Source organism: Triticum aestivum, chromosome 7B (genome assembly GCF_018294505.1).
Source record: "Triticum aestivum cultivar Chinese Spring chromosome 7B, IWGSC CS RefSeq v2.1, whole genome shotgun sequence".
Taxonomy (NCBI): domain Eukaryota; kingdom Viridiplantae; phylum Streptophyta; class Magnoliopsida; order Poales; family Poaceae; genus Triticum; species Triticum aestivum.
In genome coordinates, this window is record NC_057813.1 from 636,070,259 (window position 1) to 636,084,073 (window position 13,815).

Here is a 13,815-nt window from a genome sequence, read left to right on the forward strand (position 1 = left end):
AGTTGAGGGCAAATCTTTAGATGATCATGCTTGTTATGTGCGACACCGTATATCTGAAAAAGGGAAACTTTTACTGGATCAAATTCATCGTTTGCAATGCTATGCTTGGACTTTATGTGAACTATATGATTTTACTTGTTGTTCTAAAAACCCTAAGAAACACCTTCCCTATCAATGCTTGTGTAGTGATAATGGAATCATATCTTCGTATGTTAAGGGTGTTTATAATTACTATGATGTTCAACAAATTGAAGAATTTGTTGCTTTTAAGGGTACTTATGAAATTGCTTCTTTGATTGAAAAGTATGATGCTACTCTCTATAAATTTGAAATTTTTGCCATACTTGAATATTGTTATGATAATTATGCTTCTAATGCCTATGTTAAACTATATATTGAGAAATTCTCCGCTGTCCAAGAAGAGACTAATATTTTGCAGGAAGCTATGGAAGAAGGAATTGAAGAAACTATGAGCTCATTGGATGAAAAAGATGATGAGGAGAGCGAAGAACAAAATGAGGAAGAGCGGATTAGCTACCCATGCGCACCTTATAATGAGAGTAACTCTTCAACTCATACATTGTTTAATTTCCCTTCGTGCTTACCGAAGGATGATTGCTATGATGATTGTTATGATCCCGGTGATTCTCTTGAATTACCCCCTTTTGATGATGCTTGCTATGCTTGTGGCCAAGATGCCAATATGAATTATGCTTATGGAGATGAACTTGCTATAGTTCCTTATGTTAAACATGAAATTGTTGCTATTACACCCACGCATGATAGTTCTATTATCTTTTTGAATTCTCCCAACTATACTATATAAGAGAAGTTTGTGCTTACTAAGGATTATATTGATGGGTTGCCTTTTATCGTTGCACATGATGATTTTGATGAATATAATATGCATGTGCTTGCTGATCCTACTTGCAATTATTATGAGAGAGGAACTACATCTCCGCCTCTTTATGTTTCCAACATGGTAGAATTGCAAGAAACTTCTTATACTATGCATTGGCCTTTACTTGGTGTGCATGAATTGTTCTTTTATGACATGCCGATGCATAGGAAGAGAGTTAGACTTCGTTGCTACATGATATATGTTACTTTGTGCTCACTACTAAATTACAAATCATCGTTAATTAAAATTGGCTTTGATATACCTTGGGATCCAGGTGGATCCATTACTTGAGCACTACATGCCTAGCTTAATGGCTTTAAAGAAAGCGCTGCCAGGGAGACAACCCGGAAGTTTTAGAGAGTCATTTATTTATGTTGAGTTCTTTTATATATTCTAAAAACAAAAAAAAATAAAGAGGGGAACCTAAAAACTTTTCAAAAAGGAAAGTGAAAGTGAGAAAGACAAGCATTATTGAAGTGGGAGCTAGCCCTGAACTTTGTTCATGCTCACGGAAACTTTGTGAATCTTGATTACATAAACTTTTCATCAAAAATAATTATCCCCTTGTACAATTCCATTGTATTAGAAAAATAATGTGCCAAGGTTTGCCTTTAGGATGTTTACAATGCTTGTTGGTTTGTGCGGTGGAGGACAGAAACTTTGGCTATAGTGATTGATTTTACATTTTTTGCTGGAACGTCAAATGGTTCTGATTATTTTTGCACTGTCTTTCTGTACAAATTGTTGACTTTTCCTAATTTGGTAGAATTTCTGGGGTACCGTAAGTATGGTGAATGTTCAGATTGCTACAGACTGTTCTGTTTTTGACAGATTCTGTTTTTGATGCATAGTTTGCTTGTTTTGATGAAACTATCAATTTCTATCAGTGGATTAAAGCCATGAAAAAGTTATATTATAGTAGACACAATGCAAAAACAAAATATGAATTGGTTTGCTACAGTACTTAGAGTAGCGATTTTCTTTATCATACTAACGGATCTTACCGAGTTTTCTGTTGAAGTTTTGTGTGGATGAAGTGTCTAATCGAGGAGGTCTTGATATGAGGAAAAGGGAGAGAGAGGCAAGAGCTCAAGCTTGGGGATGCCCAAGGCACCCTGATACGTCTCCAACGTATCTACTTTTCCAAACACTTTTTCCCTTGTTTTGGACTCTAACTTGCATGATTTGAATGAAACTAACCCGGACTGACGCTGTTTTCAGCAGAACTGCCATGATGTTGTTTTATGTGTAGAAAACAAAAGTTCTCGGAATGACCTGAAAATCCTCGGAGATAAGTTTCGGAAAATATAAAAAATACTGGCAAAAGATGAAGACCAGGGGGCCCACACCCTGTCCACGAGGGTGGGGGCGCGCCCACCCCCCCTGGGCGCGCCCCCTGTCTCGTGGGCCCCCTGCAGCTCCGCCGACCTCAACTCCAAATCCATATATTCCGTCTCGGGGAGAAAAAAATCAGAGAGGAAGTTTCATCGCGTTTTACGATACGGAGCCGCCACCAAGCCCTAAAACCTCTCGGGAGGGCTGATCTGGAGTCCGTTCGGGGCTCCGGAGAGGGGGATTCGCCGCCGTCGTCATCATCAACCATCCTCCATCACCAATTTCGTGATGCTCACCGCCGTGCGTGAGTAATTCCATCGTAGGCTTGCTGGACGGTGATGGGTTGGATGAGATTTACCATGTAATCAAGTTAGTTTTGTTAGGGTTTGATCCCTAGTATCCACTATGTTCTGAGATTGATGTTGCTGTGACTTTGGTATGCTTAATGCTTGTCACTAGGGCCCGAGTGCCATGATTTCAGATCTGAACCTATTATGTTTTCATGAATATATGTGTGTTCTTGATCCTATCTTGCAAGTCTATAGTCACCTATTATGTGTTATGATCCGACAACCCCGAAGTGACAATAATCGGGATACTTCTCGGTGATGACCGTAGTTTGAGGAGTTCATGTACTCACTATGTGTTAATGCTTTGGTCCGATACTCTATTAAAAGGAGGCCTTAATATCCCTTAGTTTCCACTAGGACCCCGCTGCCACGGGAGGGTAGGAAAAAAGATGTCATGCAAGTTCTTTTCCATAAGCACGTGTGACTATATTCGGAATACATGCCTACATTACATTGATGAATTGGAGCTAGTTCTGTGTCACCCTATGTTATAGCTATTACATGAGGAATCGCATCTGACATAATTATCCATCACTGATCCAATGCCTACGAGCTTTTCACATATTGTGCTTCGCTTATTTACTTTTCCGTTGCTATTGTTACAATTACCACAAAACCCCAAAATATTACTTTTTGCTATCGTTACCATTACTATCATACTACTTTGCTACTAAATACTTTGCTACAGATACTAAGTTATCCAGGTGTGGTTGAATTGACAACTCAACTGCTAATACTTAAGAATATTCTTTGGCTCCCCTTGTGTCGAATCAATAAATTTGGGTTGAATACTCTACCCTTGAAAGCTGTTGCGATCCCCTACACTTGTGGGTTATCAAGACTAATTTCTGGCGCCGTTGCCGGGGAGCATAGCTCTATTCTCTGAGTCGCTTGGGATTTATATCTGTTGATCACTATGAAGAACTTGAAAGATCAAAGAACTAAAATTTATCCCTCAACTACGAGGGGAGGTAAGGAGCTGCCATCTAGCTCTGCACTAGATTCTCCTTCTGTTATGAATAAGCTTGCGACACCTAAACCTGCTACTGCTATGAATTATGATATGTCGCATGTTATTGATGATGCCACTTCTGCTATGCATGATACTTATGATGAAACCACTTCTATGCTTGATACTACTGTGCCATTAGGTGAATTTCTTGATGAACAACTTACTAGGGCTAGGGAGAATGAAATTATTTTAAATGAAATCATTTATAAAAGTGATGATGAAGGTTCTCCTCCTAATTATGAATTGCTTGTTGTTCCTGAGGGTTATGTTATGGATGAGGAAACTGCTAGAGATTTTCTTGCTTGCAATGATAGATAAGATCTTAAGAAATTGTTAGCTAAGATGAAACAAAAGACTCTAAATGCTAGAATGAAACATGATCCTGCTTTTGCCACTTCACCTATCTTTGTTACTGATAAGGATTATGAATTCTCTATTGATCCTGAGATTATTACTTTAGTTGAATCCGATCCTTTCTATGTCACTGAATCTGAAACTGTTGTGGCACATCTCAGCAAGTTAAATGATATAGCCACCCTGTTTACTAATGATGAGATGTCTCGCTATTATTACATCCTTAAGATATTTCCGTTCTCATTAAAGGGTGATGCTAAGACTTGGTTTAATTCTCTTGACCCTGGTTGTGTGCGTAGTCCCCAGGATATGATCTATTACTTCTCTGCTAAGTATTTCCCTTCTCATAAGAAACAAGCTGCCTTGCGGGAAATATATAACTTTGTGCAAATCGAAGAAGAGAGTCTCCCACAAGCTTGGGGGAGGCTTCTCCGATTACTTAATGCTTTACCTGATCATCCTCTTAAGAAAAAAAATGAAAACTTGATATCTTTTACAATGGACTAACTGATGCTTCCAAGGACCACTTGGATAGTTGTGCTGGTTGTGTTTTCAGGGAAAGAACAGTCGACCAAGCTGAATTATTATTGAACAATATGTTGACTAATGAAAATAATTGGACTCATCCTGAGCCAATTCCTGAGCCAACTCCTGAGCCTATTCCTAAACCCACTCCGAATAAGAGAGGTGTTCTATTTCTCAGTCCTGAAGATATGCAAGAGGCAAAGAAATCAATGAAAGAAAAAGGTATTAAAGCTGAAGACGTTAAGAATTTACCACCTATTAAAGAAATACATGGTCTTAATATACTGCCTGTTGAAGAAACACATTGTCTTGATAACCCGACACAGGTAGTGAAGGTAAATTCTCTCTATAGATATGATAAAGTTAAAATTCCCTCTACTAAATTTCATAGCCCATGCTTATATGAATTTGATGATTTTATGGATAAACAAGCAAATTTCAATGATTATGTTAGTAGACAATTGATAAATAATGCTTATATGATGGGACGCTTGAGTGATTATATGTCTAGAGTTAAAGGTGAACTTAAACTTACTAGTAAATATGTTCCTATGGTTACCACTCAAGCTAAACTAGTGCTTAAAGCTTAGAATGAATTGCTAGATGAACTAAATAATAAACATGACTTTGCTGTTAGAGTGGCTACTAGAACTGGTAAAATGACTCAGGAACCTTTGTATCCTGAAGGCCACCCTAAGAGAATTGAACAAGATTCTCAAAATAATAATCTACATGCTCCTAGTTCTTCTAAGAAGTAGAAAAAGAAAAATGATAGGACTTTGCATGCTTCTAGTGAACCTAATGTAGAAACACCTGAGAATCCTAATGATACTTCTATCTCTGATGCTGAAACACAATCCGGAGATGAACATGAACCTGATGATAATGCTAATAATGATGTTCATGTAGATGCTCAATCTAGTAATAACAATGATATAGAAATTGAACATGCTGTTAGTCTTGATAACCCACAATCAAGAAACCAACGTTATGATAAGAGAGATTTCATTGCTAGGAAGCATGGTAGAGAAAGAGAACCATGAGTTCAGAAACCCATGCCCTTTCCTCCTAAACCATCCAAGACAAAGGATGATGAGGACTTTGAGCGTTTTGCTGAAATGATTAGACCTATTTTCTTACGCACGCGCTTAACTTATATGCTTAAAACAAACCCTTATTCTAAATACATGAAAGATATCATCACTAATAAGAGGAAAATACCTGAAGCTAAGATTTCCACCATGCTTGCCAACTATACCTTTAAGGGTGGAATACCTAAGAAACTTGGTGATCCTGGAGTACCCACTATACCATGCTCCATAAAAAGAAATTATGTTAAAACTCCTTTATGTGATTTAGGAGCCGGTGTTAGTGTTATGCCTCTTTCCTTGTACTATAGACTTGAATTAAGTAAGTTGACACCTACTAAGATATCTTTGCGACTGGCTGACAAATCAACTGCTGTACCTGTCGGCATTTGTGAGGACGTACATGTTGTTGTTGCAAACGTTACTATCTTAACCGACTTTGTCATTCTTGATATTCCCGAGGACGACAGTATGTCGATTATCCTCGGTAGACCCTTTTTAAATACTGCAGGTGCTGTTATTGATTGCAACAAAAGCAATGTCACCTTTCATGTTAATGGAAATGAGCATACGGTACATTTTCCGAAGAAACAACCTCAAGTTCATAGCATAAATTCTATTGAGAAAATTCCATCAATCATTATTGGAGGTTTTGAATTTCCTCTCCCTACTGTCAAGAAAAAGTATGATATTCTTATTGTTGGGGATGTTCATATCCCCGTTGAGGTAACCTAGTGTCACTTCGAAATTTCTCCGGTTCCGTGTTATTCAGAATGAGTTTGTTAACAAGACTTGATCAACCTTGTTAGTGGATTCATTTTGATGATCATGAGATGGATGAAACTAGAAGGCACAACCTTCTGTACCCTCTTTTTAGTTTCTGTTATTTAAAATAAATAAATAAAGTATTATCTATCTATTTTCTGAATTATCCATGCAATGAAAAATATCCCGAAAATAAAAGTGCTCAAAATGCCCTGCAAATTTAGCATGATTTTTTATGAATTATTTGAGGATTTTAGGCACTAAAATCACTGCAGGGGGGGTCTGCCACTTGGCCACGAGAGTGGAGGGCGCGCCCACACCCCCTGGTCGCGCCCCATGTCTTGTGGCCCCCCGGTGGACCCCTCCACTTATGCCAGCACCCATACACTCCATCTTCTCCCCAAAAAAGTCCCCATCCAGCTCAAGCACGAGTTCTAGCTCATTTTGCTGCAATTTTCGATATCCTTGCTCAAAGCTCCATTCACAAAACTGCTTTGGGAGATTGTTGCTTGGTATGTGACTCCTCCATTAGTCCAATTAGTTTTTGTTCTAGTGCTTTATTCATTGCAAATCCTTGCTACCTTGGTGACCCTGTTCTTGAGCTTGCATGTTAAATTTATGAGGTCCCAAGTAATTCTAATGCATGATATAGGCTCTAGGCACTTGTAGGAGTAGTTGCTATCAATCTTGTTTATTTCTATTTACTTTTGTCTTGAAGTTACTAAAAATTTCAGAATTATTGCAGAAAAAGAAATATGTTTAGGAAAATGTACCAAGGTGGTTCTTCAAGAAAGAAAGGACCCAGGCGCGTGATACGCGACGCGGACGACAAACTACCAATGGAAGCTAACGTACGGCCATGTGAATGGCTGTCAGAGCCATTTATGGTTGCAGCGGGTATCAAGGATGAATTTGACGCATATGTGCGTAATGCCAACCTTGAGGCGTTCATGCAAGATAAGTGCCCGCAGTACCGATATTTAACTGATTCATTTGTGAGAAGGTTTGAATTTACATACTCGCGCAATTCTCAAAGTGTCCTGTTTGATATCTATGATACATCTTATACCATGGACTTAGAGGATTTTACAACTGCTTGCAAACTTCCACAGTGGGGAAATGTTAATGATCCCCACAAATCTGAATTTAGAGACTTTCTTGCTAGTATTACTGTGGGAGAATCTAGGGATATAACACAAGCTACCATAGGGAGCATTCATTTTTCTGCTATACATTATTTTGCTCTCTTCATTGGTAGATGCATTAATGGTAAAGATGAAGCATGTCATATGTGTGTGCTTGATCTTTGTGTCCTCAAGAGTGCTGTGTTAGGTTACAAAGATTATAACTTGGGGGCAATAGTTGCACGGAGGTTGCATAAAAATGGTAGAGCTGGAGATTTATTTGGAGGAATTTATGCGACCCGTGTGGCTAATTATCTTGGTATAGCCCCACGAGAGAGGGATATGATGCTGCCTCCTACTTATTTAGATTATGACGCTATGGTCCAACATCATTTTCTTAAGAGGAATGAACAATTCCTCCAGTTTCGACTAATCTTTGACAGACATAGCGCTGTCCATGTTACTCTCCCTGCTCCTTTCCTTTTTGATTACCAGACAAAAGGAAGATATGTTGTTACTAGGGAGGAAGCAGGTGAACACGAGGAGAGAGCGGAGGTGGCTCGCCAACATGCTGCAGCTCAGGAGGCATTTGCTGCTGCATCTCAGTACGACCCCAGTTACAACTACGGATATCAGCCAGGCTACCCGAGGCATTAGACCAACTTAGGCCAAAAGCCTAAGCTTGGGGGAGTACGTATTTCTCACCGACTTTACATTCATGTTCACACACTATTCTAGTCATCGATGCTCATACTCTTTCATTGTATTATCCATGCTAGTTTAATTTCCCTTTTCTAGTTTTCTTCTTGTGTGTTTGATAAACCTTAAGAAAAACCAAAAAAATTAGTTAGTTTAATTTCCATGCTTGTAGTAGAAATTAAAATGAAAACCCAAAAAGATTTCTCCTTCTTCTTTTACTTGTTGGGAGCTTTCCCGTGTAACTAGTTTTATTTCTTTTTCCTTTCTTTGGGGGTTGAGAGTAGAAGACCATATTGAAAATGTTTAGTGGCTCTCATATGCATGATTATTTATTTAACCAAGAGCCCATATTATTTTGTCTTCTCTCTTGAGTTGAATGCTTGCAGATTCTAGCTTAGTCCAATGCACGTGCACTCTTATTATTATACACATCGTTCGGTCGTGCAAGTGAAAGGCAATAATGACGATATATGATGGACTGATTGAGATGAGAAAAGCTGGTATGAACTCAACCTCTCTTGTTTTTGTAAATATGATGAGTTCATCTTTCCTGATTCAGCTTATTATTAACTAAACATATTTGCAATGACATTTAGAGATTATAGTTGCTTGTGCCATGCTTGATTAGCTATGAGTTATAATGGTTTACCTTGCGTGCCAACATGCTATTAGAATGATTATGATGTGGTATAATGGGATGGCATCCTCCTTTGAATGAATTGAGTGAGTCGACTTGGCACATGTTCACGCATGTAGTTGAAACAAATCAACATAGCCTTCATGATATTTATGTTCATGGTGGATTATATCCTACTCATGCTTGTACTCAGTGTGAATTAATTTTAATGCATATTCATGACTGTTGTCTCTCTCTCAGTTGGTCGCTTCCCAGTCTTTTGCTAGCCTTCACCTGTACTAAGCGGGAATATTGCGTGTGCATCCAAACTCCTTAAACCCCAAAGTTATTCCAATGAGTCCACCATACCTTCCTATATGCGGTATCTACCTGCCGTTCCAAGTAAGTTTGTATGTGCCAAACTCCAAACCTTCAAATGAAATTCTGTTTTGTATGCTCGAGCATCTCATGTTTCAGCTAGGGCTGCCTATATCTTCCATGCTAGGTGGGTTATTCTCAAGAGGAGTGGACACCGCTCCTCATTCACGAGAAAGGGCCGGTAACCGGGATGCCCAGTCCCATGATCCAAAAAGATCAAAGCAAATCAATATAATTAAACAAAACTCTCCCAGGGCTATGGTTAGTTGGAGGCACTCGTTGTTTCGAGAAAGCCATGGATTGATGCTTGTTGGTGGTGGGGGAGTATAAACTTTTACCATTCTATTTGGGAACTGCCTATAATGCATGTAGTATGGAAGATACAACCAACTCATAGTTGTTGTGTTGATAGTGAAAGTATGCCGCTCAAAATGTTATTCAATCTCTATTTTAAAATCGAGCTCTGGCACCTCTACAAATCCCTGCTTCCCTCTGCGAAGGGCCTATCTATTTACTTTTATGTTGAGTCATCACCTTCTTATTAAAAAGCACCCGCTGGAGAGCACACTGTCATTTGCATTCATTACTATTAGTTTATATTGGGTATGACTTGACTGGATCTCTTTTACCATGAGTTATAATGTTTAGTCAGTCCTTGATCTTTAAAGGTGCTCTGCATTTATATTTTGCGGTCTCAGAAAGGGCTAGCGAGATACCATTTTGTTATATCATGTTATTATTATTTTGAGAAAGTGTTGCCATCCGAGTTTTATTATTATAGCTTGCTAGCTAATTATGCCATTGATATGAGTAATTGTGAGACCGAGGTGTTATTGTGAGTATGGTTAGTTCATAATATTTCCTGAAACTTGAATGCTGGCTTTACATATTTACAACAACAAGAGCAAACAGAGTTTGTAAAAGTTTTTCTTTATCACTTTCAGTTTATCAACTGAATTGCTTGAGGACAAGCAAAGGTGTAAGCTTGGGGGAGTTGATACGTCTCCAACGTATCTACTTTTCCAAACACTTTTGCCCTTGTTTTGGACTCTAACTTGCATGATTTGAATGAAACTAACCCAGACTGGCGTAGTTTTCAGGAGAACTGCCATTATGTTGTTTTATGTGTAGAAAACGAAAGTTCTCGGAATGACCTGAAAATCCTCGGAGATAAGTTTCGGAAAATATAAAAAATACTGGCAAAAGATGAAGACCAGGGGGCCCACACCCTGTCCACGAGGGTGGGGGGCGCGCCCACCCCTTGGGCGCGCCCCCTGTCTCGTGTGCCCCCTGCAGCTCCGCCGACCTCAACTCCAACTCCATATATTCCGTCTCGCGGAGAAAAAAATCACAGAGGAAGTTTCATCGCATTTTACGATATGGAGCCGTCGCCAAGCCCTAAAACCTCTCGGGAGGGCTGATCTGGAGTCCGTTCGGGGCTTCGGAGAGGGGGATTCATCGCCGTTGTCATCATCAACCATCCTCCATCACCAATTTCATGATGCTCACCGCCGTGCATGAGTAATTCCATCATAGGCTTGCTGGACGATGATGGGTTGGATGAGATTTACCATGTAATTAAGTTAGTTTTGTTAGGGTTTGATCCCTAGTATCCACTATGTTCTGAGATTGATGTTGCTGTGACTTTGCTATGCTTAATGCTTGTCACTAGGGCCCGAGTGCCATGATTTCAGATCTGAACCTATTATGTTTTCATGAATATATGTGTGTTCTTGATCCTATCTTGCAAGTCTATAGTCACCTATTATGTGTTATGATCCGGCAACCCCGAAGTGACAATAATCGGGATACTTCATAGTCACCTATTATGTGTTATGATCCGACAACCCCGAAGTGACAATAATCGGGATACTTCTTGGTGATGACCATAGTTTGAGGAGTTCATGTATTCACTATGTGTTAATGCTTTGGTCCGGTACTCTATTAAAAGGAGGCCTTAATATCCCTTAGTTTCCACTAGGACCCCGCTGCCACGGGAGGGTAGGACAAAAGATGTCATGCAAGTTCTTTTCCATAAGCACGTGTGACTATATTCGGAATACATGCCTACATTACATTGATGAATTGGAGCTAGTTCTGTGTCACCCTATGTTATAGCTATTACATGAGGAATCGCATCCGACATAATTATCCATCAGTGATCCAATGCCTACGAGCTTTTCACATATTGTGCTTCACTTATTTACTTTTCCGTTGCTATTGTTACAATCACTACAAAACCCAAAAATATTACTTTGTGCTATCGTTACCATTACTATCATACTACTTTGCTACTAAATACTTTGCTGCAGATACTAAGTTATCCAGGTGTGGTTGAATTGACAACTCAACTGCTAATACTTAAGAATATTCTTTGGCTCCCCTTGTGTCGAATCAATAAATTTGGGTTGAATACTCTACCCTTGAAGGCTGTTGTGATCCCCTACACTTGTGGGTTATCAAGACTAATTTCTGGCGCCGTTTCCGGGGAGCATAGCTCTATTCTCTGAGTCAATTGGGATTTATATCTGCTGATCACTATGAAGAACTTGAAAGATCAAAGAACTAAAATTTATCCCTGAACTACGGGGGGAGGTAAGCAACTGCCATCTAGCTCTGCACTAGATTCTCCTTCTGTTATGATTAAGCTTGCGACACCTAAACCTGCTACTACTATGAATTATGATATGTCGCATGTTACTGATGATGCCACTTCTGCTATGCATGATACTTATGATAAAACCACTTCTCTGCTTGATACTACTGTGCCATTAGGTGAATTTCTTGATGAACAACTTACTAGGGCTAGGGAGAATGAAATTATTGAAAATGAAATCATTGATGAAAGTGATGATGAAGGTTCTCCTCCTAATTATGAATTGCCTGTTGTTCCTGAGGGTTATGTTATGGATGAGGAAATTGCTAGAGATTTTCTTGCTTGCAATGATAGATCAGATCTTAAGAGTGGTGGTCGGGGACGAGCGATGGTTTTTTCCTACCAATCTATCCCCCTAGGGGCATGCGTACTAGTACTTTGCTTCAAGGGCTAATAAACTTTTGCAATATGTATATGAGTTCTTTATGACTAATGTGAGTCCATGGATTATACGCACTTTTACCTTTGCATCATTGCTAGCCTCTTCGGTACCGTGCATTTCCCTTTCTCACCTCGAGAGTTGGTGCAAACTTCACTGGTGCATCCAAACCCCGTGATATGATACGCTTTATCACACATAAGCCTCATTATATCTTCCTCAAAACAGCCACCATACCTACCTATCATGGCATTTCCATAGCCATTCCGAGATATATTGCCATGCAACTTCCATCATCATCATATACATGACTTGAGAATTTATTGTCATATTGCTTTGCATGATCGTAAGATAGCTAGCATAATGTTTTCATGGCTTGTCCGTTTTTTGATGTCATTGCTACGCTAGATCATTGCACATCCCGGTACACCGCCGGAAGCATTCATATAGAGTCATATCTTTGTTCCAGTATCGAGTTGTAAGTAAATAAAAGTGTGATGATCATCATTGTAGAGCATTGCCCCATGAAAAAAAGAAAAAAAAGAAAAAAAAAGGAAAGGCCAAAGAAGCCTAAATAAAAAAGGGGGCCAAAGAAGCCCACCGAAAAAAAGAAAAAAAAAGAAAAGAAAAGGGGCAATGTTACTATCCTTTTACCACACTTGTGCTTCAGAGTAGCACCATGTTCTTCATATAGAGAGTCTCCTATATTGTCACTTTCATATACTAGTGGGATTTTTCATTATAGAACTTGGCTTGTATATTCCAACGATGGGCTTCCTCAAATGCCCTAGGTCTTCATGAGCAAGCAAGTTGGATGCACACCCACTAGTTTCCAGTTTGAGCTTTCATACACTTATAGCTCTTAGTGCATTCGTTGCATGTCAATCCCTACTCCTCACATTGACATCAATTGATGGGCATCTCCATAGCCCGTTGATTAGCCGCGTCAATGTGAGACATTCTCCCTTTTTTTTGTCTTCTCCACATAACCTCCATCATCATATTATATTCCACCTATAGTGCTATATCCATGGCTTGCGCTCATGTATTGCGTGAGGGTTGAAAAAGTTGAAGTGCGTTAAAAAGTATGAACCAATTGCTCGGCTTGTCATCGGGGTTGTGCATGATGGGGTATTTTGTGTGACAAAAATGAAGCATGGCCAAACTATATGATTTTGTAGGGATAAGCTTGCTTTGGCCATGTTGTTTTGAAAAGACATGATTGAGTTATTGGTACGCTTGAAGTATTATCGTTTTTATGTCAAATGATAGACTATTGCTTTGAATCACTCGTGTCTTAATATTCATGCCATGATTAGATTACATGATCAAGATTACGCAAGGTAGCATTCCACATCAAAAATTATCTTTTTTATCATTTACCTACTCGAGGACGAGCAGGAATTAAGCTTGGGGAGGCTGATACGTCTCCGTCGTATCTATAATTTTTGATTGTTCCATGCCAATATTCTTCAACTTTCATATACTTTTGGCAACTTCTTATATTATTTTTGGGACTAACATATTGATCCAGTGCCCAGTGACGGTTCATGTCTGTTGCATGTTTTATGTTTTGCAGAAACCCCATATCAAATGGAGTCCAAACGGGATAAAAATGGACGGAGAATTATTT